The sequence below is a fragment of the Macrotis lagotis genome, chromosome 3, assembly GCF_037893015.1.
Source record: "Macrotis lagotis isolate mMagLag1 chromosome 3, bilby.v1.9.chrom.fasta, whole genome shotgun sequence".
Classification (NCBI taxonomy): domain Eukaryota; kingdom Metazoa; phylum Chordata; class Mammalia; order Peramelemorphia; family Peramelidae; genus Macrotis; species Macrotis lagotis.
This window is the reverse complement of record NC_133660.1, coordinates 227,978,730-228,006,469: the sequence shown is the minus strand read 5'-3', so window position 1 is coordinate 228,006,469 and position 27,740 is coordinate 227,978,730. Positions and strand designations below refer to the sequence as shown.

Sequence of the window (27,740 nt, the reverse complement as noted above, 5' to 3'; positions counted from 1 at the left end):
TTTTGAAGCTCTGTTCCCTGCACAGCTCCATGTTAATTGCACAAATACTCACATGTCCATACACAGCATATTATATGGAGCAAGTGAAGTGATTGTCATCTGTATCATGTCCTGGGAAGACTTCATCTGGAGTATTTTGTTTAATTCTGAATACCTATTAGCTTTGACATCATTTGTATTTTTCTGTTTTGTGGTACTTTTTCACAAGGGAAAAACCTCTTTCCTCATGACCTCCATCTTCATTCCTAAATCAGATATGACAACTATCAAAAACCATCCAGGATCTTCCAGGGTATCTCCACTTCAGCATTCACCTCTTTCTTGATAAACAGTTCATTTTCAAACTTAAGAGTGAAATATATACCATTATATTTAAATATGCCAATATGTAGTAGGATTTAACACTGCCAATTTGTCACTACAGTTTGCTGAAATTTTGCTCATATTTAGAATGATTTTACTTCTTGTCAGGCTCCCTTTTCTTATATCATTGCATGATATAACTTTTGAGTTTAATGTTAGATGCACCCAGAGTATATATATTCTCTAAGTAAAAAAGGCAAATGGTCATTAAGATTCTCATGGGCTGCTTCCCATTCATACCAAATAGGAAGCTGCCTCCATGGATTCCACCAAAACCTCCTTCATATCATCCAAATCCAGGGGTCAAGTAAAATGATCTGGTGCAGGAAACAGAAACTCTGACACCTCCAGCACTTCCATGTCCTATGTATTTTCTTAAGGAAGCTTAAGAATACAATAAATTTTTTGGTTTGCCACAGCACCTAGACCTCTTTTCAGATGAATTGTTCCATTTCTCCCATCCTGTGCTTGTAAAACTGATTTTTGTTTTGCTAATTTATCATCTAACTCTCAGATGTAAATGTAGAAAACTCCCAATATCTCTGTTCTAAACCTTATCTCATCTCTTTTTAAATTTATTTTTTGTTTTGTTCTTTTTGCAAGGCAGTGGGGTTAAGTGACTTGCCCAAGGTCACACAAGCTCAGTAATTATTAAGTGTCTGAGACCACATTTGAACTCTGGTCCTCCTGATTCCAGGGCTCGTGCTCTATCTACTGCACCACCTAGTTGCCCCCCTCATCTTTCTATAGTCTCTCATTTGTAATGTCTTCTGCTCCTCTAGGTTCAATTATCAACTCCTTGCAGATGACTGCCAAATCTATATATAGTCAAAAACTTTTCTTGAATTCTCATCCCAGGGGTAGCTGGATGGCAAAGTGGATAGAGCACCAGCCTTAGAATCAGGAGGACCTGAGTTCAAATTCAATTTCTAGTCCTATGTTGCCAATGGCCTCTTCATTCCTAAGCCTCTCTCCTCCATATTAATCCTTTATCTAAAGTTAAAAGAGACCTCAGAGGCTATTTGCTCCATCCTTCTCGATTTAACAAATAAGGAAACTTTGGAAAATCTATAATTTAGGGGTCTGCTAGGTGGCGCAATAGATAGAGCACTGACCCTGGAGTCAAGAGGACCTGAGTTCAAATCTGCCCTCAGACAGTTAATAATTGCCTATCTGTGTGACCTTGGGCAAGTCACTTAACCCCATTGCATTAAATAATAAAATTAAAAAAGAAAGAAAGAAAAATTTGGTAATTTCCCAAAGTTAAAGAAATAGTATAGGAGGCAGAATTTTATCCCAGATCCTCAATACCAGAACTATTATCCCAGGTCCTAGGCCCAAAACAATGCATTCATTCTTGATTCCTCTGTCTTCCTTACTCCCATAGGCAATGTATTTTAAATTTCATATCCACATTGTCTCTTGCATATTTTTATCAAAGTTAAATTTATCAATCTCACCTTTCTAGCCTTATCAGCAATATTCCCCTCATGCCCTATATCCTGCAACCAAACTGGGACTTCTCATTGTTCCCTGATATTGTCTTATGACCACTACATTTGTACATGCTATCACTCATGACTAGAAGAGAACTTTCCCACATCATTGCCTGCTAAAATCTTTTTCATCTTCCAGCTAAAATCTTTTTCATCTTTCATCTCAGGACAGGTCCTCTCTGAAGATTTTCCAGAGCTCCCAATTGGAAATGATCTCTCCCTTTTTTTAAAAAATCTCATTTCATCTGTATGACTTTTCTTGTACTTCTAATGGAGTATTGTCTGTCTAGAATTAGATGTCCCATAAAAATAGTTAACAGTCAGCTCTCTGAAAGTATACGACATATAAGTTTAATTTGTTTATACTTATTTTCTCCATTACTTTCTTAAGTTTAGGCAATCAATAAAATTTTTAAAAAGCAATCCAGTGGATCCTAACCCTAACCCCAAACCCAACCCTAACTCCTAACCTAACCTAACCTCTAACCCTAACCCTAAACCCTAATCCAACTCACTATTTTACTATATCATCTGTCCAATATAAACATCAAGTTGCAAAATTCCATAGGATATCCAACCAAATACATGTTTAAATCCATTTGATCTTTGCTGTGTCACTGTTCAGGCCAAATTCCTTTGAATCATTACAGATCTCTTCCTGGAGATTCTGTAGTATTGTGGGATTTTGATGCAATCAACGCTTCATCAAAAAACTAAATAACATAAAGGACCTCAACACCTACAACGAATTCCTGTTTTATCTAAATTCTTCACTAGGTATACTCCAAAACAATTGGAAATTATCTTTGGCCAAATTGCATCTCCTTTTCCTTTACCTCACATGATGCTTATTATCAAGTGCTATTTCTACTGCTACATATTCCAAGGAATCTTGAATGATATTGATGTACAGATAGGGAGGACCTTGTTGTAAAAGAGCTTGCTTAATTATGAGTTGGTAAAGATGTAGTCCATTATTAAATATCACTTGTGAAAGCTGCCTTTTTCCTTATTAAAACCCTTATTGAATTTGCATACAGATGACTAATAAGATTTTGTATGTTTAGGTGAATAGGCATAAAGGTCAATAGTTACTGATGCTCTGTTACTTTTTTTTCAGGATTAATAATAATAATTTTTCACAATTTTTGTATCTACCCATCCCTTTAGGTATCAATCCATCAGTTCATCAATCCATCAATGCCTTCACAATTATATCACCTCTAGTTCAGACTTTCTCTACAGATACTTGGTCCAATTAACCTACTTTTCTTGGCTTTGATATCTTTAGTTCTATCTCAGCTTCCTCTGGGTTCTTTGATGTCCTAAAATGGGATTGTGATATTAGGGTCCCAGTATGGTGGTTCTACTATCTTGATAAAGAAATATAAGTTAATATGAACAACAAAGTCCAAGAGCAAGAGGTAGAAAGAGAAATTCAATTTAAAAAATACTACAGACAACATTATATACAAGACAAAACCAGAAACAGTATGAACACAATGATAAAGAACTTCTCACCCAAATAAAATCAGATCTAAGTAATTGGAAAAATGTCAAATGCTTGTGGTTAGGTCAAGCTAATATAATAAAAATGACAATTCTACCCAAATTAAATTACTTATGCAGGGCCATACCAATGAAACTACCAAATAACTATTGAGTTAGAAAAAAATTGTAACAATATTCATCTGGGGCAACAGAAGGGCAAGAATAGCAAGGGAACTGATGAAAAAAAATATAAAAGAAGGTGGCCTAGCTCTAACAGATCTAAAACTATACTATAAAGCAGCAACTATCAAAACTGCCTGGTAATGGTTAAGAAATAGAGTAATGGATCAGTGAAGTAGGATAGGTTCAAAGAAACTGCAGTAAATGACTACAGCAATCTATTTGACAAACTCAAAGACATCAGCTTCTTGGATAAGAACTCACTATTTGATAAAAAATTACTGAGAAAACTGGAAAAAAGTATGGCAAAAAATTAGACATAGATCCACATCTTACCCCCTATACCAAAAGAAGGTCAAAATGAATTTAGACATAAGTAGCAACACCATGGATAAATTAATAGACCAAAAAATATTCTAACAGATCTATGGAAAAGGGATAAATTTATGACCAAACAAGAAGTAGAATACATTACAAACTATAAAATGAATGATTTTGACTATATCAAATTGAAAAGTTTTTGCACTAATATGCTGCCAAAATTAGAAGGAAAGCAGAAAACTGAGAAATAATCTTCACAACTAGGAGTTCTGATAAAGGTCCTATTTCTAAAATATATAGAGAATTGCATCAAATTTATAAGGTCACAAGTCATTCCCCAATTGATAAATGGTTAAAGAATATGAAGTTTTCAAATGAAGAAATTAAAGTTATATGTTATATGTGAATTCACACATGTTATATGCGAATCATATGAAAAAATGCTCCAAATCACTATTGATTAGAGAGATGCAAATTAAAAAAACAATGAGGTATCACCTCACACCTATCAGATTGGCCAAGATGAGAAAAAGGGGAAATGATCAATATTGGAGAGGTTGTGGGAGGATTCGGATACTGATGCCTTGCTGGTGGAGTTGTGAATGGATCCAGCCTTTCTGGAGAGCAATATGGAACCATGTCCAAAGAGCAATAAAACTATTTACAACCTTTGACCTAGCAATTCCAGTTCTAGGTCTATATCCAGAAGAAATTATTAAATAAAGAAAAAAGTCCTACATGTTCCAAAATATTTGTAGTCATTCTTTTTGTAGTGGCAAAGAACTGGAAATTAAGGGGATGTCCATCAATTGAGGAATGGGTAAATAAGTTATGGTACATGAATGCTATGGAATGTTATTGTTCTATAAGAAACCATAAAGAGGGGAGGCTAGGTGGCAAAGTGGATAAAGCATCAGCCCCGGAGTCAGGAGTACCTGGGTTCAAATCCGGTCTCAGACACTTAACAATTACCTAGCTGTGTGGCCTTGGGCAAGCCACTTAACCCCATTTGCCTTGCAAAAAACCTAAAAAAAAAAAAAACCATAAAGAAAAGCATGGAATGACTTATGGGATCTAATGTGAGCGAAGGGAATAGTGCCAAGAGAATAATGTACATATGAACAACAACATTGCGAGGTGAACAACCTTGATAGAAGCAACTCCTCTCAGCAGTTCAGAGAGTTAGGACAACAGTATTGCAATGTTATCCCCATCCAGAGGAAGAAAAACAAAACACAAACACGCACAAAAAAAAACCCCTTCAGGATCTAATGAACACTTTATAAAAATTATCTCTTATGTCTCTCTGTCCCTTAATCCTAATTCCTCATAGAGAAAATAACTAATCTATAAACATGTTTATCAAAAATATGTATGTACAATGCTAACCTGACTGTTCACCACTGAGAGGAAGGGGGTGGAAAAGGAAGGTGGAAGGAAATTTTGTAACTTAAAAATATTCATGTGTATATGGATGAAAATAAATAAATAAAAATGTATATAAGACAGTTTTTGTAAAATAAAATTTCCATTTTTCCTCTTGTCAAAATGAAACATCAATTTTTAGGCTAATCATATAAAATCTATATTAACAGGAATGCTAGTGAATTACAAACACCAAAACTAACACTATTCAAAAGACACCATCCACTCAATTGTCTGTTGCCTAGTAACAACCCAAGTCTACATGTAGTGAAATACATCAGGAGATACATACCAAAAGGAAGCCTTCCCCTTAAAACTATAGTAATTCAGGTTAATTAGACTGTGAAAGTATTCCTTTAGATGCAAGAAACAAAAATTTAGAATACCTAAGAAACAACCTATAAAGAATCAGTGATGATAAGAGTAGTCATAATAATGTTTTGCTAATGATATACCAAATTTCAACAAATGTAGTCTTTTCTTTCAGTTTACCCTCAATCCTAACAACCATTTGGGTTAAAACACTAGAGAAAAAAAAATGTTGTCTTATCTAAGAAAAACATGTGAAATTTGATCTGAAATACATTTATTTCACAAACCAAATTCATTTTTAGTTTATATTACAAAGGAACTCTTCTTCTCTACTAAATACTTTAAAACTCTGGAATCCCATGGCACATTTAAACTGATACTTTTTTTAAAAAACTGATCTATATAAAACTTTAAAAGAAAATATTTACTACCATAAAACACTTAATAAATGTTTTGTTGATTGACTAATAGTATACCCATAACTATTTGCTTACATGTTCACCTATAGTACAAATACAATTGCTTACCTAATACATCACATCCTAACTTTCAAATAAAAACATAAAAGAAGTATTAAAAGTGGTGGCTAGGTGTCGTAGTGGATAGAGCATCAGCCCTGGAATCAGGAGGACCTGAGTTCAAATCTGGCCTCAGACACTTAATAATTACCTAGCTGTGTGGCCTTGGGCAAGCCACTTAACCCCATTGCCTTGCAAAAATCTAAAAATACCCAAAAATTATTAAAGATTATGTTAATCTTCCATTCCCAGCTCTCTTTCACTAATGGTGAGATAGAGAAATTACAGATGCCTAATAATAGTGAGGCAGACTGTTATGAACTAGCTCTAACATGTCCTGTGATAATCAGCCAAAAAGGATTTATTAAATGTTTACTATGTGCCAGATATTGTGCTAAAACTAGAAAGGCTTTAAATATGCTCTGTGTATCAGTCCCCCAAAGACCATAGTTCAGTTCAAGGATTCTCATCATCAGAACATTAGCCATGGGGACAGCTAGGGGCGCAGTGAATAGAGCACTGGCCTTGGAGTCAGAAGGACCTGAGTTCAAATGCGGTCTCAGACATTTAATAATAACCTAGCTGTGTGGCCTTGGGCAAGCCACTTGGGCAAGTCAATGCCTTGCAAAAAACAGAAAAACCCCCCAAAACCAAAGCAGAATATTAGCCATCAACTGATATCATATTTTTCCTCTTCATGACTTTCTGTTCTGGGTACGAAGGATGGGGGAGGGAAGCCTAGCCTAAACCAACAGAGGGACTACTTTCAGCAATAAAATTACTTATTAAATTTGATTATTTTGAATTGAAGAAATATTCATACCAAAAAAATCAGTATTTGAGTGTTGAGCATATTTTTATTTTTTAATTTAGTATTAAGTCTTAAAAATCCATAAAAAGTCAAGCATTCAAACTTGTATTTTTAATTTTTTGTTTTTTTAATTTTTTATTTATTTAAGGCAATGGGGTTAAGTCACACTGCTAGAAAATTATTAAGTGTCTGAGGCCAAATTTGAATTCAAGTCCTCCTGACTCCAGGGCCAGTGCTCTATCCATTGTGCCATCAACTGCCCCTTGTATTTCTATTTTTAAAAACTTTCCCCACATTAGCCTCTGCTAATATCTCAGCATTTCCAAAAAAAAAAAAAAAAAGAAAGCATTCTTCAAATTTTCATTTAATATTAGGTTTTAAATACTATTATTTGGGGGGCTTACAATATCACATTCAACCAAATGAAAAATACTAAATTTCATTTTAAGTAATTTTGATTATTACCAAACTTCCTGGAAAATTTTTGCTCAAAAGAAAAGAGAATTTGGAAAGATATATCATGCTACACATGGAAAAATTTTTTAAATGTCTAAAAGCCTTTCCAAAGCCAAAGTGAACTTCAGAATTCTTTGCCAGTAATTTCATAGCACACAGGCCAAATTGCACTGTTTCCTCTTTCTTATCCATGTTCCTACTCAAACCTATTTTAAGAATCACAACTGGATCCAAAATATGCAGAAACAAACCAATATCTATCTGCCCAATGCAATCAACCACTCTCCTAGTTAAGTTATTGAAATTCATATTTAATCAAAGAAAAAGGAAGGAGCACATCTGATTCTTACCCTGCCTATTTTGGGGGGTCTCCCCTAAGATGATAATAATCAGATTTTCATCTAGGATAGAACTTTTCACCAAAATTCACTTAATAAGTTAAAAGGTTAAGTGGGCTAAAAGGAAACAGCATGATGCGGCTACTCGGGTTTGTTCTTAGCATAAAATGAAGAAGATAAAATTTTGAAAGAGCAATTTAATTTAAATCAACCAAGTATATATTAAATGCCTACTAGGTAGGTACCAGGTACTCTCCTAAGAATAGGAAAACACAAAAAAATGAGACTGTCCCTGCTCTCAAAGAGGTCAAATTCTACCAGATAATGTAAAAGCAGGGCAAAACTACTACTATACTTTGTCTCTGTCTCTCTCTCTCTCTCTTTCTTTCTCTCCCCCTCTCCCTCCCCCCTCCCCCTCCCCAATCAGAACTTGCAATTTTATCAGAGAATCAGATTATCAGTTCATCAGCACCTTACAGTCTTAGGGAAATAATTTCAGCATTGAGAGGTTAAGTGATTTGCCCAAGGTTCTATAGCTATTTATTTTATCAGAGACAAGACCTGAATTTAGATCTTTCTGATTTCAAGTTCAGGCTATTCAATGTTATCATTATTATTCTTTTTAAAGGGATGTGAAATCAGCATGGTCAAGTGGAAACATTGCCCTTCTACCTTTGGGCCCTCTAATTTATCAAATTACTAAGCCTCTTTGTGCTCATATATAAAAAGAAGTGTTCAGTCTGTATGAACTCCAATACCCCACTCAGCCCTTCATCCAATGATGGGTTGCTCTGTTACTTAGGTTTTATACAATGGCTCTTCTTCCAGACCTTTCAGGAGGAATCCCCAAAGGTCTGTGCTCCATCCTCTCTTTTCCCTCTTCATTTTCTCTCCTGATGAGTTTCATTCATAACCTCTATGCAGATGACCCCAAATGTACATTTCCAAACCCCAACTTTTTTGAGCTCTAAATTAGAATTCCTAACTGCTTACTAGATATTTCTACTTGAATGTCCTATTGGCACTTTAATCTCTACCTGACTAAAACAGAACTCATTACCTTTCTTCCAAAAATCTCTACAGGAATAAAAAACTTATCATTTTCTTCCCAACTCACTTATCTGCTTGAATGTCACCACCATTCTCCCAAGCTCATTTTCTCAAATCCTTGACACCATTTTTTCACAGCCACATTTAATGAGTTCTTAAGTTTTATTAATTCTCTCTCTACTTCTTTTATATTACCGTTCCCATTCTTACAAGCCTTATTGCAGGTCGACTTTAGTGATTAACAATTTCTAACCATTATCCCTTTGTCAATCTGATTCCATAGGTACTACCAGGATAACCAAAGCTTGCCTGGTCTGAAGGAAAGAGGTACTATATATCTTAAGGGTATGGAAGATTTCTTTTTCTGGAACCAATTCTCAGTCCCTTAATGTTTCTACCTCTGAGAAAGATGTTTTTGACAACAAACTGTACTATTGGTATTTATCCTTTTCATCACAAGTATTTATGGTATTCTGTTAGTTCTTCTATCATTTTAGCATCTGAGAGCTAAATGGTAGTATATAATTTATCAAGTTTACTATAACTATTCTGCTAGATTGTAAGCACCAGAAGGGTACAAAACTGTATCATGGCAGAGTAATGAATTTGGAGTCAGAAAGACCTGAATTTAAATCCTGTCTCAGAATTAAGTGCTAGATGTGTGATCCTAAGCAAGTCACTTAACCTAACTCTTGGTCTCAGTTTCCTAATCTGTAAAATAAGGATAATAATCTCACTTACCTCATAGAGCTATTATAAGGCTTCGATGAGATAATATATTTAAGCAATTTATAAATTTTAAAGCACTGTTGGCTACTGTTGTATTTTCTGAGTATTTTGCACATAGTACATGCTTAATAAATCATTCTATGAGATAATATATTATCCCTGTTTTACAAATGATTAAACTAAGGTTCAAAGAGGCAAACTGACTTGCTCAAGGCACTTAGCCAATAAATCTGCTCACCACACAATGCTGCTACCCATTCATAAAATTCACAACAATCAAGGTGAGATATTTTTCTATTAAATGTCCAATTCTCCTAATAGTAATATTTATTATGCAACTTATATAGCTCTTTTGGGTCTATGAAGTCTTAATGTATTTGTAATAATTTGTTGTCACAATAAGTTTCCACAATAAACATGGGTGATTCACCAACTTGCCTTGTTTAAGCCACAAGTAGATTTTAATTTTAATCTATATGATCCTAGCTCAACTGATACATGGATATAACACAAAGTTGTTTTTGTTTCCACATATAATATTAGGTTGTTTATAGCTTTTCATCATACAGCTTTAGTGTTTTCAGATAATCTTTTTTTGCTATCCAAGTAATAAGGGCAGCAATCAGATGCTTACAAAAGTATTTAATCAGTTTTGCAGTCTGAAAGTGTTTATTGATGATTGTTACTTGAAAGATAAAATGCTACTTCAAAAAATTAGCCCTCAAAGAAGTTACTTTATCTCTCACCTACTGCTATAGTTGGCTGGAAATGACTGCAACAAAGTTTACTAACTAATTTTGAGACAACTAATGAAAGTTACTAGACAAATACAAAGTATCAATATCTTTGCATTACAAGAAAAAATAACCTTAGAAAAAATTGTATTTATTGAGAACTTCCTGAATACAAGACCCAGGGACTATATTAATACACTGTTTGTGAACCTGTGAGTTCGACCATTCTTGAAAACAATTTGGAATTGTGATAAGGTGACTAATATGTACACATCCTTTGAAATAAAGATCCTTGGGGCAGCTAGGTAGTGCAGTGGATAAAGCACCGGCTTTGGAATCAGGAGTACCTGGGTTCAAATCCAGTCTCAGACACTTAATAATTACCTAGCTGTGTGGCCTTGGGCAAGCCACTTAACCCCATTTGCCTTGTAAAAACCTAAAAATAAATAAATAAATGAATGAATGAATGAATGAATGAAGATCCTTAAGAGGCTGACTGCTAAGAATATGCCTCCCAAAGAACCAAAATATTCAAATCACCACTTTTTATAGTAGCAAAGAACTAGAAATAAAATAGTTGCCTTTCAATTGTGGGATGGCCATCCCAAACTGAATGTAATGGCATTCACCAAAAGAAATGGTGAAAATGAAAAATACAGAGAAGCAGACAAGGTTAAAAAACTGATGCCAGAGAAAGATACACACAATGAAAATGGAAAGAAAAGGAAAATGAAAGTGAACACTGGCTAATTATAAAAATTAAGTTTGGCTCCAAAGAAAAGAGAAAATGTGTCTATCCTCCCTCTGCAAAGTCTAGGAGGTTTCAGTGTAGAATATACTGATAGTCAAACTCAGTGGACAAGCTGATTAGTTTTGTTGAATTTTTCTTCTTTATTTATTTTTTTGTTGTTGCCATAAGACTCCCTAGAAGAAGGAAGAGGAAGCTATTTTGAAAAATGAAGGTGAGGTATATAAACAAAATCAATGCATCAAAAATTACAAGGAACACAGTTAACTGGAAAAAAAATCTTATTTAGCAAGTTTCTCTGGTAAATGTCTCATTTGCAAGATATTTTGATTAACTGATCCAAAAATATGAAACATTCCTCAACTGATAAAAAGACATCCAAGCTATCAACATTTATATGGAAAAAATTTCTGATTCACTAAAAATTATGAGAAATACAATTAAAGTAACTGAGGCACTGGCTTATATCCATCAGATTGGCAAAGTTGACAAAAAGACAAATACAGGAAGGGCTGTAAGAAAACAAGGATTTTAATGCATTGTTGCATTAAAGTGGCAATCTGGAAATAAATCTCCAAAAGTTACTGAGCTGCTAATATCCTCTGATCTAGAGTTGCCACTATTAAAAGAATACCTCCAAAGTGATCAAAGAAAGAGAAAAAGAATTCATATGCACAAAAATAATTATAGCAGTTCTTTTGGGATGGCAAAGAACTGAAAACTGAGGGGATAGCCATAAACTAGGGAATGGCTAAAGAAATTATGATTTATGGATATAATATAATAGTATACTGTGCTGTAAGAGACAATTGGGGGGATATGGGGAGGAGAGGTCAGAGAAATCTGGAAAACTTTTATGAACTGATGAAGAGGAAGATAAGTAAAACCAGGAGAACAATTTATACATCACAACACTGTAAAGGCAAATAATAATGATTCAAGAAATCTAGTTATTAACAATGCTACTTTCCACTTAGAAAAATATTGGATTAAAGATACAGAATGAGACATATATCTTTGGACATGAATAACCTAGGAGCTTATGTATTAAACTATACACATTCATTACAGGGATTTTGTTTTTATTCAATTTGCAGGGGGGGAGGAGGATGAGAATGAAGGAAAATAAAGGTTTGTTCACTGAAAAAATTAAAATTTTAGAAGAAAATAAAATGACACAACAAAAGATAACAATAAAATTTAAGTGTAATTTTTAAACAATATAAACAACATCCACAGCACCCCTCAGCTGCCTCTCCTTTCAGATTAAAGATACAGAAAATAGTGCAATAAACTCTTTCCAATGCTTCCCTTTAGAGAGAACTCAGAATTTTGTAGCTAACTCCATTTTTCAGTAGCAGCTCTGCTTGGTTTCTGTTCCATAGAACAATATGCCCACACACACACACACACTTGGGTTCCCTTAACTCACTCTTCCCAACACTTTTCAGCTTCCTTTTATGTGAAAATTGAAGTGGAAGAAGGTTAGGTAACCCTTGGATTTTAAGTTTCTTGAGAACAGGGACTACCTTTCTTTTCTTTATTTGTATCCTGAGTACTTAACAGTGCCTGCCACAAAGCAGAGACTTAATAAACTTTCACTGAATTGAATAGGAACATTGCATATCCTGTTAGATGTTGGTTAGTTCAAATTGTACCATGACCCACACAAAAACTGAATGCAAAGAACTTTCTAATCACCTGCAGGGATACTCCTAGCTGCTGTTACTCAGTCCAGACTCCGCTCCTATGTAAAGTGCTTTGAAAACCTCACTACCTACTATTATAGCTATTATTATTGTTATTACTCTTTGTTCCCTCTTGCCACTTCCAGCTTTTCTCCCTCCTGCCATTACTCAATAATCTTTCCTCCTTGTGGTTCATTCTAACGAAATGTATTACACAGCTCATGTGCTGATGGCTACTACCTACTGGTCTCCAGGTCATTTTTCTCCTCTCTCAAGGGGTTCATACCTATGTCACAATCTTCCAACCCAAACTTACTGTCCCTATTTTAGGGGACACTATAACATGTTTATATTCCTATGAATACCAGCACTTCCCAGTTACTCAATCTTATTCAACTGCTATGACCACCTCCTCTTTAACCTGTTACAAAAAGGGACAGCCACACCCTGGATGTCTCAGCTCTCACAAGTGGTTTACATCTACCATTAACAATTCTGAAATTCCTTTTGATCATAACTTCCTATAAAGCCATTTCTTCTCCCACTGCCCTTAATTCTTCCACTCCTCAGTACTTTCTGGGGCTCCTGCTCTGACTTCCCTTTTCTCCTTTAGCAATCTTGAATCTTTAATTAACCAATTAACTCCATATTACCCTCTGCTCTTGAATCCTTCTGTCCCTTATCCCGATCCTGGATTTGGAAACTGGTTTTGAATCCTAGCTCTGCCACTGCTATTTGTGTAAACTTGAACAAGACTTTAACCTCTTTGGGTACCAGGTTCCTCATATATATAAAATGAGCAAGTTGAATTAGTCCAAAGTCCCTTCTGCTTCTAGATTTATCAGTCATTAATTTCAGCGTTCATTCTCCATTCTCCAACCCACCCTATCAGCTAAAACTCTCACCTCCTGCTTTATTGAGACTTCCCCTCCCCTTCTACCTCACACAAACCCCAGGCATTCATTTTTCCCCATTTTCTCCCACTTTATTCCAATCAGTATGATGAGGTATCCCCTCTCCTCAACAAAGCCAATCTTGCTGCAGATATAGTTAATTCCATTCCATCTTCCTAGTTGATAACTCCTCAATCATTCATCCCCTTTGACATTTTCAATCTCTCCCTTTCCAAAAACTAATTCCCTGCTATTTGTGAACAAGTTTAAGTCCTTCCCATCCTTAAAATCCTTACTAGACCCCACATCTCTCCTCTTGCACAAACTCCTAGGAAAAAAGTTATCAACTCTTATTGTCAATACTTCTTTTCTTATTACTTCTTAACCCTTTATAATCTGACCTCTGATCAACTGAAATCGCCCTCTCCAAGGTAAGAAATGATCATTTAATTGCCAGAAATTTTAGTCTTTTCCCTTCATCCTTCTTGACTTTTGCATCATTTGTCTCCCCTGACTACTTTCACCTTCTGGATAGTCTCTTCTTTCTAGGTTTTCATGATGCTGTCCTTTTGGTCATCTAACTGACTGCTCTTTCTCAGGCTCCTTTATGCAACCATCTTTATGGATCCTAATCTATATTGTACCTCTTAATCATAAGTATATTTCAAGACTGGGTTCTGGGTTCCTTTCTATTCTTCCTATCACTTTTATTTTGTTATTATGTCATCTCCCATGTACTTAATTATGATCTTTACGTAGATGACTCAGGGATTGACATATCCCACCTAAGCTTTTCTCCAGACTTCCTATTCCTTATCATCAATTGGATATGGATAATAGACACTGCTAGTAAACACTGCCTATTACATATGTTAAACTAGATGTCCCATAAACATCTAAAATATAACACATCCAAAATGGAATTCAATATATTTTCCCCAAAATAGAATAGTATAGTCTGTTGAAGGTGTCATCATACTTCCAGCAATCCAGGTTCATAATCATGGTACCATCCTTAACTCATACAATTACATATATGCAATCAGTTGCAAAGTGTTATTGTTTCTACCTTCACAACATCTATTTCTTTGAACCCCCTCTCACTATTCATACAGCCACCATAGGAGTTTAGGCTCTCATTACCTTTTGCCTAGACTACTGCAAAAGCCTCTTTGTTATTCTGCCTACTTCAAGTCTCATTCCTTCCCCCCACTGCCTGACTCCAATCAATTCTCCACATCTACCAAAGTGGTCTGACCAAGTTAGTTCCCTACTCATTAAATTCTTAAGGCTCTCTATTACCTCCAGGAAAGGGATTCATACCCTTTTTTGCATCATTTTGCCCTTTGGTAGTCTGGTGAAATCTCAGGACCCCTTCTCAGAATAATATTTATTGCCCAAATTCTCAATTTAAGAAAATGACAACTTTTAGAAGTTAGTGAAAAAGAAGTTGAAACACCCCCCCCCCCCAAGTTCACAGAGCCCTGGAAATCAGATTATCAGTGTTTCTGCTGGGGAGCTTGTAGACCTCAGATAAGAATTCTTGCCCTAGAAAAAAAATAATCTCTTCTGCTTGGCATGAAAAGTCCTTTACAACATAGCCCTAACTTACCTTTCCAGTCTTACTCCTTCCTTTCACTCTCCTTGGGGCCAGTCAAGCTGATTCCTCATATACAGTCCTCCATTTCCCTTGCCCAATGCTTTTGCAGTGGTGGCTCCCTGTGCCTATGATGTATCACTACTCAACTTTACCACTTGGAATTCTAAGTTTGCTTTAAGACTCAGTTCAAGTGTCACTTTTTCCATGAAGTCTTTCCTAAAGACTAGTGTGCTCACCTTCTATCTATTTTGTAAACATATACATAGTCTTCCCATAAAGAATTTAAGTTTTCTGAAGGTAGGGAATTGCTGAAATTATTTCACTTTTGTCCCTATCACCTAGTACAGTTTTTTATCTGTGACAGCTATTTAATAACGACTTGCTGGAATAAGATACATTTTTGGACACCAGTGTGGAAATTTGTATTTTTGGTTATGCATATTTGTTATGAAGTTTTTACTTTGTGGGTAGAGAAGGTAAAACTAAGAAAGAAGGAGGGAGAAAAGGGGGAGGGAGGGAGGGAGGGAGGGGGAGAGAGAGTGAGAGAGAGTGAGAGAGAGTGAGAGAGAGAGAGAGAGAGAGAGAGAGAGAGAAGAAAAAGAATGGAGAGGAACAAAGAAAACGAACTAAGAATAGGGTCCCCCCTCACCAAAAAGAAAATAAAATAGAAAAGAGCATCATTGAATCAATTTAACACACAAAGAGAACAGAAGGAAGTCCAGAAGGAATCACAGACAAGCAAGACAGCTTTAAAAGTTACAGGATGAATTTGTCATATACTTAAAAAGAAAGGCAAGCTGTACATAGTAGAGATTCTCTGTCTCATATGCAACTCTCTAGTTCTATGGCCATATGAAAATGCTCATTTTAACGTGTTCGTTAAGGTCAAAAAATTAAAATAAAGGCTTGCTAAGTAATTAGTTTTGCTGAACTGCTCTTTTTCCTCTTATTTGTTAAAACTTAGCTCACTGGGTAGGAGAAGAAGTCAGAAGGAAGGGAGAATTACAGCCATAAGCTTGGATAGGAATAAAATCAAGGGAGATTTACTGGGAACAAAGAAAGAGTAGGGAGATAGGAAATACTGACCTTTGCCTTGCTTTGTGTCTCTGCTCCTCCATCCCTAAATCTGTAAGGGCTAGCAAAGGAAGCAATAAGGAAGATAAAGGGAGGAATGAGGGGGACTCTTCAATACACCTATTTTTAAGTCTGAAAGGCCATGTGTGTGAGAAGACAAGTCACATGTGAACTGGTTTCATCTTTTCCATCCAAAGCATCTAGTATAGGGTCTCATTCATAATAGGTGCTTAATAAATGCTGACTGAATTAATCAAATTACAGTGAAGGCACTAAGCCTCAGAGGGTCAGTAAGAAAAATTAAGTTTCACACCTTGCTAAGAGTACACAAATCCCTTATCCTGGATATTTAGCAGAAATAACCAGTTAAGAGAAAACCTGAAAAACAAAAGCCTCCATTTGTTATAGCAGGCAATGTGGTATAACAGAAAAATAGTAGATTTAAAGTCTAAAACCCTCAGTTTAAATACCCAGAGTACTCGTTACTATTTATGTGACCTTGAGCAAATTATTTAACTTCCGTGGACTCAGTTTACTCCTGTATAAAATGAGGTCAATAGATCAGATGATCTCTAAGCATTCTTTCCACCCTAAATCCTAGGATCCTATCAGGAATAAACTCAGATAAAGGGGCAAAGGCTTCTAACAGTATTCCTTATGAGTGAGACAGATTTAGAAAACTAGTGCGCTCCTTGATCAAAAAATATTAGAAAAAAAGGAGTATGATGCTTTAAAGAGAACACTGGATTTAGGATCCAAAGACCTGTATTCAAGCCTCACCTCTGACTTGCTGTGAAGTTGAGGGCAAGTCATTCAACATCTCTGGGCCTGTTTCTCCATCTGCAAAATAAGGAGAATACTGTAGTACTTGTACTATCTATCTCAGTACAGTGTTTTGAAAGGGAACCATTTTGTAAACTATATAGAGGTATAGAAATGGAGTTGTAAATATCATCATTATTATTATTATTAATTCAGCTATCCAGATTGTGTTGGAAGCAGACTTGCTTCCCTAAATACTGCTGCTGCCTTATACTACTTATCTGGACAAAATTTTGACTTACAATGGAAAATTGTTTAGGGGAGAAAAAGAAATCAAAGGAACTTGGGCGAAAGTGTCTATGTCATCACTGACAAACACAATCTTTATTTGTGATCAAAAAGCTGAGATGTATACCCTTTACCTTAGATATGCATATTTTTTAAAAATCAGAGAAATGATTGGCTCAAGAGCCTATTCATTGTTTCAGGTTTCCAAAGGGAAATTAGTTCAAGAGATGAGACACTGTTAAGAGCAAAATGCTGATGATAAAATTGCGAATCATACTGAGTAAGAAAGGGGGAGTGATGACAATGTAGCTGCAGAGAGAGCTCTCCCTTGCACTCATATTTAAAAAGAATATTTATAAAATATGCAAACCCAGGAAGAATAAAGAAGATTATGAGCTTACCAAGAATGCTGTCACAAAGGCTCAAATCTAGAGTGAACTGAGGATTGAATAAAATTTTCAGAAAAACAAACAGGATTTTAGTTATATTTTGGGCAAGAACAAAGAATGAACATACCCACTGTGGGAGACAGATGGTGTAATGGTAAGAGATGACATGATGCTCAGCTACTACCAAGGAGTACTCCTCAAAAACAAACATACAAGGTTAAAGGGGAATTGAATTCCAAGCTGGATGAACGAAAAATTTAAAAAGTACCTGATTCAAGTGTATATGATTCTAGACAACTAAAATAAATTTAAAGTATAAATGCTATTAAAGAATTGCTCGTGGTCAACCATTAAGGAATATCACTAGACCAGGAAATGTCATAAGAGAGCATGCTGAACAATAATCCTACTTTTCTAAAGAGGGAAGGTAGACTCCTGAAACCTCAAATCAATGAATTTAATGTTAACAACTAGCAGAAATCTGAAACAAATTTAAACCTGGATATTTTGTGAGCAATGACTTAAGGAAGTGATAATCAATGGCTTGACCAAGAACATACCATACCAAACTAACTTTGCTTCTTTTTAGATAGGTACTAACTCATGAATTTGAAAGACCAGGACGTTGGCGAATCATCACACAAAATTTGTCATGCCATCCTTGTATATAAAAAAAGTGGAAAATGAGCTAAATAATGTAGTAAAATAAGTACTAGTTGAAGAAGTACCCAGAGGGCAGAGACTAATAGATTGACATCTCTTTTGGAGGAATGGTCTACCATATCAGGCTCAAAAAAAAATATCTCAATAAGTGGAATTCAAGTCAACAATATACCTTTGGATAAAGCATTGCACTAGTCCTGGGGTCATGGATACAAATATGAAAAAAGTCCCTATCCTCAAGGAATTTATGTTATCCTGGGGCACACAACACAGAGGACATACAAATGAATGTAAAACATTGTGAAATAATAGAGAACACTGACAATTGGCAAAAGTCAGAGAAGGACTTGGTGGGGGGGGAGTAGCCACCTGAGCTGGGTCTCAGAGCACATTCCAGGCTCTGAAGTCAGCCAAAGCCAAAGCATGGAGGTGACAATGCTAAATTTAGAGAACAACTGGTAGAGTTCATTTTGGCAGAAACACAGTACAGGAAGAAGATTAATATCAGATAAGTTTTGTTGTTGTTTATCCATGACATCAGGAAGATGATGCCATGATTCACAAATGAATTGGATTTAAGTAAGGGAGAGCTATGCAATGTCACCAGTCTTACTTTCTCATCTTCAGCCATCTGGGTCTAATGGCAAGATATAAATCAGAATGACCAGAGATGGGCCTGGATGCAGTAGGATCAAATATGTGTAGAAACAGCCTGGAAACCAATTGTGAATATCTTTAGATGCTAAACTAAAGGTTGGGTATTTTACCCCGGAACTAATAGGGATTCTTGAATAGAGAAGTGCCAAGGTCAAACCAATGCTTTAGGAAGATTATTTGGTAGCTATATCAACAAGAAATTGGAGAAGGGGGAGACTGGAAGCAAGCAGGGATTGATATGTTAAAAGGTTGATATCTTGGTTTAAATGATGAATACCTGAACTAGGGTGGTAGTCATGTCACAGCATAGAAGGAAAGAGATGATACACCTAGATAGAGCTATAGATAAATATATATATGCATATATATATCTGAGATATTATAGAGATATAGGTATTAAAACTTGGCAAAAGATTATGAAAGATAAGAAGGAAGAATCAAGGATAATTGTAAAGTTAAAAGCCCAGGTGACTCCATGGATGTAAAAACCATTCTTAGCTGCAGGGGCATACAAAAACAGGCAATGACCTACCCTCCTGCTCTAAGTAGCAGCATTCTATCAATAACAGAAAAGACATAAATTTACCAAATCAAAGATATTTTAATAGATGCTAACTATAAGGAGTTGAAATAAGTTGATCGTGAGGGAAACAGAAGCACTGAATAATAGCAGATAACTTTCTTTCTAATGGTTGCTGAAAATGAAAGGGGAAAAGGTCTGATAGCCAAAGACGAACATAGGGGCAAATAAAGATGAAAGAGAAAGAACAATGAATCAAGCTCTAGGAGAGCAGAGATTAAAGATATCAGCTGAGGGGGTTGACCTTGGCAAGAGGGGTCACATTTTTTGCATCAGAGACTAGAGAAAAGAAAGAAAGAAAGAATGAATAAGGAAAGTACTTGATAGGATAAAGAGATAAGGACACAAAACAGATGACAGTGATTTTTCTCAGTACCTTAAGATAGTCATCTTCGAGGGGAGAAAAGAGGCCTGGAGGGTACCTTAGTAGAGAAAAGGTTTAGAACAAGCACTTAGAGAACTGGTGATGAAGGATCAAATGATGATCCAGTTGGAATTAGGTAATGAATGAATGTATGGGAAGCAGGTAGCAGTAGACTGGGGAATGGGGAAAGTTATGGCTGAATAATAGCGGGGCCAGGATGGAGTTAGGACAAGAAACCAAGAAATTCAGGATAGAAGTCAGCACATATTTTAACTGATTAACAATAGAGTTAATGCCATAAAGGAAGTGAAGCCAGAACAAGAGCAGTAGAAAGGACTGGGTATAGGACTTTCCAAGAGACATGACAAAGAATAAATACAGGAGAAAAAAAGTGAGAAATTAAAGGACAAGAGATTATCATCAGATAATCCAGGGTTCTGGATCTTAAATTAGGTGATGATGAGATCTAAGGTATGACCAACTCTTTGGCTACTACAATGAAGATATGATAGGGAAATTAAAGATATTGATAAATTGGGAGACCAGGGTATTCAACAGGGCATACTGCTAAAGTTCTACTAATAGCTGGCATTTTGTAATATTTGAAGTTGGTAAAAAGCCTTACAGAATGTCAAAAAAAACTCAGTGTGTGTGTGTGTGTATATATATACATACATACATATAGGGGCATCCTAAATATAACATCTCAACACTTTTGCTAAAGCTGTAATAAAAAAAACCCACCACAACCACTTTTGTGATTAGGGGAGCTTCCATTATCTGGCAGAACAGGGACTAAAAATGTAGCTTTACAGGTTTGTAGATTTCCTAACCAAAGTGACCCCACAATGAGTTAAGTCAACGGGGCAGAAGTTAAATGAACAATGACATGTAGGGAATTTCTGTATCAAGCAGGAAGCTAGGACCTCTATGGTCCCTTCTAGCCTAAAATTTTGAGTTCACAATCTCCAAAGCGGGGGTGGGGGGGGCACCACCCTCCTCTTCCCCTGCTGATTTTACTTGGAGACAAATGCCAATTAAGACGTTTCTCAAAGAAGATGAGCAGAGAGAGATCCGGTTTGTATTCCCAAGTGCTTCTCTTTCCTCAGCAGCCTCCACTTCCTATTCGGTGAGTTCCTTGAATGCCATGAACTCCTATTTGAAAGAGTTTGCTTCTGGCTGGGAATGGCCTGACAGTTCAGTACGGAAAAAGCACCAGAGGAAGCGGCCGGGGAGGCGGCGCGGGGCGGGTCCGGAGCGGGGGTTCAGGGGGTCTTTGGGCTCCGGGCACGTCCCTTTGCCCCTCGCCCTGCCACCCCGACCGGCGTCCCCTTTCGGAAGGAGCCCTCAGGCGGCCGCCGGGTCCCCGGGAGGCGCCCGGCCAGTCCGGGAACGTCCCAAGAAGACCCCGGGCTTTGCCGGAGAGGTCCCGGGGCCGAGCCGCCCCTGCGCCGCGAACACAGGAGACAAAGGGCGGCGGGGCGCCGCGGCGAAGCGCCTGCTCCCTCCCAGGCTCCGGGCCTCCCGCCCCGGCCCCGGCCCCGGCCCCGGCCCCGGCCCCGGCCCCGGCCCCGGCCCCGGCCCCGGCCCCGCTCACTGCCGCCGCGGGGGCCGGCTGGGGGCGGGGAGCACGGACAGCGCCGCTCCCCCCGGCCCCGCCTTGGGGGACCCCCGCCCGGGGCGGCCTCCCTCGCGCCCCGACCCCCCCCCCCGTGGGCGGCAGAAGCCGAGGCCACGCCCCCGGGCCCCGCGCACCTGGGCCGCGGCCCGCGCCCCCGCCCGCGCCCCGCGCGCCACTCACCGGGCCGGACGGCGGCCGCGGCTGCTCCCGCTCCCGCTGCGCTCGGGCCCGGCCCGAGGGAGGCGGCGCGGCTCGGCGGGGCTCCCGGGGGCGGCGCCCCTGCCCTCCGCCCGCCCGGCCGCCACTCAGTGCCGCCGCCCCGCCCGCGGCCCCCGGCCCCGCCGAGGCGGCCTCGCGGCCATGGCGCTGACGGGAGCGGGGCGAGCAAGGGGCCGGGAGCGGGGGTCGCAGGGAGCCAAGGGCGGGCGGCGGCGGCGGCGGCGGCGGCTCGGGCTCCCCGGGCTCCCCGGGCTCCCCGCTCCGGGCGCTGGGCTGTCAGTGGGCGCCGCTCGCAGCCAGGGCCGCCTGGCTCCCGTCGGCCGCGCCGGCTGTAACGAGCCTCCTCATTGGCCCGTTGAGAGCCCGACGCTGGTTGGCCGGCGCCCCGCCCGCCGGCTTCCCGAGGGGACCGGGGCCGTGATCCGGGCCCCGCCGCCGGGGGGCGCCCGAAGCCTCCGCTCCCGCGCGGCGGGGCCGGGGCCGGGGCCGGGGCCGGGGCCTCCCCAACGAAAGCTCCGCTTCCAGCGAGGGCCCCGGCGCGCCGAGCCCGGAGACTCCGGGAAGATCCCGGCATCCCTCGGGGCGTGCGGGGCGCTGGCGGCGCTGCCCCGCACGGCCTCCCCCGCTTCGCTTTCTCTTTGGTTTTACTGACTCCGCCGGCAGCTGCCGGGGCGCTGAAGGCGTGGGGCCCCGGAGCTGCCTTTACCCCCCTTTTTTCTGCAAGGTAATGGGGTTAAGTGACCCGCCCAAGGCCACACAGCTAGGTAATAAGTATGAGGCCGGATTTGAACTGTGCCAACGAGCTGCCCAAATTATTACTATATTTTAAAGAAATCAGTTTATTTGTTTAGATTTTTGCAAGGCAATGGGGTTAAGTGACTTGCCCAAGGCCATGCTGCTAGGTCATTATTAGTGTGTGAGGCCGGATTTGAACTTAGGTCCTCCTGACTCCAGGGCCGGTGCTTTATCCACTGCGCCACCCAGCCACCCCAATCATTTTTTTTTTTTTTAGGTTTTTAGGCTGCCTCTTTTTAAGGGGTATCAAAAGAAAAAGCCCTGGAGAACAGTCCCTGACTATGTCTCATTCACCTCTGAATCCTCAATGTGCCTGGTCCAGGGTAATACAAAGCTTGATAAATATTTGTTCATTTCAATAGTAAATTCTAAATACTTTCTAAATCCTCCCAAAGTGTAATGGTTCCTCTGGGACCTGAAGAAATAATAAATCAATTGATGGAGGAAAAAAAAAGGTCTTTTGGGGGAACCTCCCTTGCTAGTCACTCTCTCCTGTTCTGTTCCAGCCCATTATTGACAGATGGAGTGAATGTTCCAGCAAACCACACTGCTGGCAGTTTGAATGGTACCTCTCCTACGACACTCCCAAAGCTTGACTCCCACCACACACCACCGAGCTGGGGCCAGGAGGGAAGTGGTCAGTGACAGCAACCTCATTTTCACAGCGAGGGAATTGAGGAGAAGGAAATTGTGACCCCGAGAAATGACAAAGAATAACTCTGTGGTATCCCCACCACCACAACCTCCTCTCCTCCCCGGATTGCTGATCAAGTCAGTTGGCCGGAGTCACCCTGTGGGTGAGATGGTCGGCTGAGGGAAGGCCCATTACTTACACCATCCCCCAAAGAGCAAACATCCCTGCTTCTGTTTATCTTTAATGGGGAAGAAAGTTCCCAATGAGGGTGGGCAGAATCTGCGTGTCTCTGGAGTTGGCTACAGAACCCAGGCCCAGAGCCAGTACCAGAGCCCAAGCTCCCAGCAACAGAAGGTGTTAAAGACATGAAAAGATCAGGATCTCGCTCAATGCCAGAATTATCGAAACAAGAACTGGTGTTTCACTGCTGGAGGCCACAGGGCCTCTGGGGGAAGTCTGATAACTGCTATATGTGGGCTAGGTAATAATCAGGTAGGTGGTTCTCAGGTCTCAGAAGAGAGACAGTGGAGGAGGAGTGACACCCAGCCCCACAGGCTCCCATGTCTAGCATCTGTGGTTCCCATGCTTTTAGACTCAAATATACTAGTTAAGACAAATGGGAGCCAAACAACCAAACCAAAAAAAAAATCTATGCTTATCATAGAAGATGGTGTTGCCCATGTTATGTGTACGTGTGTATATGACATGTATATTTTGAACAGGGCAGGATATATGCTGAAAATAGAAGATATTCTCTGTTCAAGAGGAAGTGTTACCTAATTGAATGAAAGCCTTCTGGAAGAATGATCTGAGTACCAAGCCCACCTTCGAGATACTGGCTATGTGATCATTCTTCTCCAAGATCTAGGCAATAAATCTCCAAGATTATAAATTGAAAGTGTGCATTGCAATCTAATAGTGGTCTATAACACAAGTGAGTGATGTACAAAAAGTGTGAGCTCTCTGAAAAAAAGCTGTCGTACCAACATTTTAGAGGGACCTGGGAAGCATTTCTATTAACATTTTCTGCCTAATTAGCTTCTTATTCCATAGTATCAACTAGTATTTATTAAGAGATAATATGTTCTGTTCTGTTACCAGTTGTCCTAAGTTCCTTTTTCTTTTGGGGGGGCAGGGGAGGGAATTGACAATTTTTTGTCCTCTCTTGCCTTTTTTAATATGGGGTTCACCTCGAATAAGTTCATTTTTTATGTTTGTATATCTTTGTTGCTGTTGTTAAGAAGACTAAAGACACAACTATTTTTTTAATTAAAGATTTTGAGTTTTACAATTTTCCCCCCAATCTTACTTTCCTCCCCCCACCCCCCCCATAGAAAGCAATTTGTCAGTCTTTACATTTTTCCATGTTGTACACTGATCCAAATTGAATATGATGAGAGAGAAATCATATCCTTAAGGAAGAAACAAAAGGTATGAGATAACAAGATCAGACAATAAGATATCAGGTTTTTTTCCTAAATTAAAGGGAATAGTCCCTGAACTTTGTTCAAACTCCACAGTTCTTTATCTGGATACAGATAGTATTCTCCATTGCAGAGAGCCCCAAATTGTCCCTGATTGTTGCACTGATAGAATGAGCAAGTCCATCAAGGTTGATCATCACCCCCATGTTGCTGTTAGGGTGTACAGTGTTTTTCTGGTTCTCATCTCACTCAGCATCAGTTCATGCAAATCCCTCCAGGCTTCCCTGAATTCCCACCCCTCCTGGTTTCTAATAGAGCAGTAGTGTTCCATGACATACATATACCACAGTTTGCTAAGCCATTCCCCAATTGAAGGACATTTACTTGATTTCCAATTCTTTGCCACCACAAACAGGGCTGCTATGAATATTTTTGTATAAGTGATGTTTTTACCCTTTTTCATCATCTCTGCAGGGTATAGACCCAGTAGTGGTATTGCTGGATCAAAGGGTATCCACACCAAAGGGTATGCACATTTTTGTTGCCCTTTGGGCATAGTTTCAAATTTCTCTCCAGAAAGGCTAGATGAGTTCACAGCTCCACCAACAGTGTAATAGTGTCCCAGATTTCCCACAACCTTTCCAACAATGATCATTATCCTTTCTGGTCATATTGGCCAGTCTAAAAGGTGTGAGGTGGTACCTCAGAGAAGATTTAATTTGCATTTGTCTAATAAGTAATGATTTAGAGCAATTTTTCATATGACTATAGATTGCTTTGATCTCATCTATAAATTGCCTTTGCATATCCTTTGACCATTTGTCAATTGGGGAATGGCTTTTTTAAAAAATATGACTCAGTTCTCTGTATATTTTAGAAATGAGTCCTTTGTCAGAAACATTGGTTGTAAAGATTGTTTCCCAGTTTACTGCATTTCTTTTGATCTTGGTTACATTGGTTTTATCTGTGCAAAAGCTTTTTAATTTAATGTAATCAAAATCATCTAGTTTGTTTTTAGTGATGTTCTCTATCTCTTCCTTAGTGGTAAACAGCTCCCCTTTCCATAGATCTGACAGCTAAACTAGTCCTTGATCTTCTAATTTGCTTATAGTATTGTTTTTTTATGTCTAAATCTTGTAACCATTTGGATCTTATCTTGGTAAAGGGTGTGAGGTGTTGGTCTAATCTAAATTTCTTCCATACTAACTTCCAATTTTCCCAGAAGTTTTTATCAAAGAGAGAGTTTTTATCCCAATAACTGAACTCTTTGTGTTTATCAAACAGCAGATTACTTTGTTTCCTGCTATTGCACCTAGTCCATTCCACTGGTCCACCACTCTATTTCTTAGCCAATACCAGACAGTTTTGATGACTGATGCTTTATAATATAATTTTAGATCAGATAGGGAGACTAAACTATTTTTAAAATGTTTCCATGTTCCAGATACTGAGAATAAAAATACGAAAATTAAAAAAAAATCTCTGCTCCCAAGGAACATTCTCTTGGAGGAGACAAAACATACATGAATAAGAATATACAGGGGCGGCTAGGTGGTGGCACAGTGGATAGAACACTGGCCCTGGAGTCAGGAGTACCTGAGTTCAAATTCAGCCTCAGACACTTAATGATTACCTAGCTGTGTGGCCTTGGGGGCAAGCCACTTAACCCCACTGCCTTGCAAAAAACAAAAACAAATAAGACTATACAAAATAAAATAACTGACATAAAAAGATCCTTTAATGTTTACAAAGTACATAATGTAAATAGTTTCCCTGATCCTTACAACTCTGAGGTAGATGCAACAATTATCCCCATTTTACAGAGGAGGAAATTGAAGCTGAGTTATTTGCCTTAGATCATTTGGGGGGGTAGGAGAGAGGAGGATTTAAATTCAGAGTTTCTTGACTTCAAGGACAGCATTCAATCTACTATATCCCCATGCCTACCTTAGATATAAACTCCTTCCAGTTCTTTTCTATCATCCTCTGATCCCCTATTGACCTCAGCCCCTATTCTTTACCAGTCCCTCTTCCCTCAACCTTCGCTGAGTCATTTCCTTTAACAAACTCCTCTTCATCTTTGTTCTTTTCTTCCTCTACTCCACCCACTTCCTGGAACTAATCAAAACCTATCTATCCTCTAGACTCTGTATTTCTAGCATTATTCAGTAATCTAATACAAAAAGCATTCATTAAGTCCTTATGGAATTCAATCCAATCAACAAACCTATTATGTACAAGACTGCTATTTTATTTCTCCGTGAACTATTAGAATGGGAATTCCTTAAGGATAGGAAAGATCTTACTTTTATATTTGGATCTCTGGTGTCTGGCACACAGTAGGCACTTAATAAATGCTTACTAGCTTGAATGATTCATTGATTGATATTCTCCTGATCACAGTACTAGGTTCTGAGACCAAAAAAGTTCACCAAAACAAAAACTGAAATAGTCCTTGTCCTCTAAGAGCTTGCATTATATATTACATATATGTTCACAGCTAGCTATAGATTATAAACTATAAAGGGGATTGAAAGAGAACACTAATAACTGGGGGAATCAATAATGAACTCTAAAAGAAGCATCACTTGAGCTCAATCACACAATAAACATTTATTAAGTGCTTACTATGTAAAAGAAACTGGGGGGGGTACAAAAATAGATAAAAGATAATCCTTTCCTTCAAGAAGCTTATGATCTACTGGGGGAGACAACATGTACAAGAAAAATCTAAAGGATAAATAGGAAATAATTTTAAAAGGGAAAGTACTAAAGTTGAGGAGTTAGGGAAAACTTCCTGTAGAAGGTGGGATTTTAGTTGTGACTTAACGGAAGTCAGGGACATTAGTAGGCAGAGTAGAAGACAGAGAATGTTTCAAGCAAGGGGGCAGACAGAGAAAATGCCTAGAGTCAAGAGATGGGGTACCTTCTTCTTGAGACAAGCAGGAGGCCAGTACCACTAAATAGAAGAATATTTGTCAGGGAGTAAAGTAGAAGACTAAAAAGGTAGGAGGGGTCTAGGATATGAAGGATTTGTGATGCCAAACATTGCTCCCGGAGGCAATTAACACTGGAGTTTATTAAGTTGGACCTGCATTTTAAAAATTTCACTTTACT

The 27,740-nt window shown here is 38.8% G+C and overlaps 1 protein-coding gene and 1 long non-coding RNA gene across 4 annotated transcripts in view; one reads left to right on the top strand and one right to left on the bottom strand.

Annotated features, from left to right (window-relative positions):
• Positions 1-21,833, bottom strand: part of PTPRA (protein tyrosine phosphatase receptor type A) — a 224,164-nt gene extending 202,331 nt beyond the window's left edge. For 2 of the 3 annotated variants that reach the window (XM_074230065.1, XM_074230067.1), the window contains exons 1-2: positions 21,732-21,815; positions 17,008-17,067 (exon numbers count right to left, since the gene is read on the bottom strand). The gene's annotated coding sequence lies outside the window, so the exon portion shown is untranslated. Of the gene's footprint in view, positions 1-17,007; positions 17,068-21,731 lie in introns of all 3 variants that reach the window. The other variant, XM_074230066.1, reaches the window with a different exon arrangement.
• A 424-nt stretch (positions 21,834-22,257) lies between these two features.
• On the top strand, positions 22,258-24,304 carry LOC141516443 (uncharacterized). The gene is made up of 3 exons (XR_012476708.1): positions 22,258-22,494; positions 22,783-22,888; positions 23,072-24,304. It is a non-coding gene; the product is annotated as an uncharacterized LOC141516443 (long non-coding RNA).
• Positions 24,305-27,740: the final 3,436 nt, after the last annotated feature.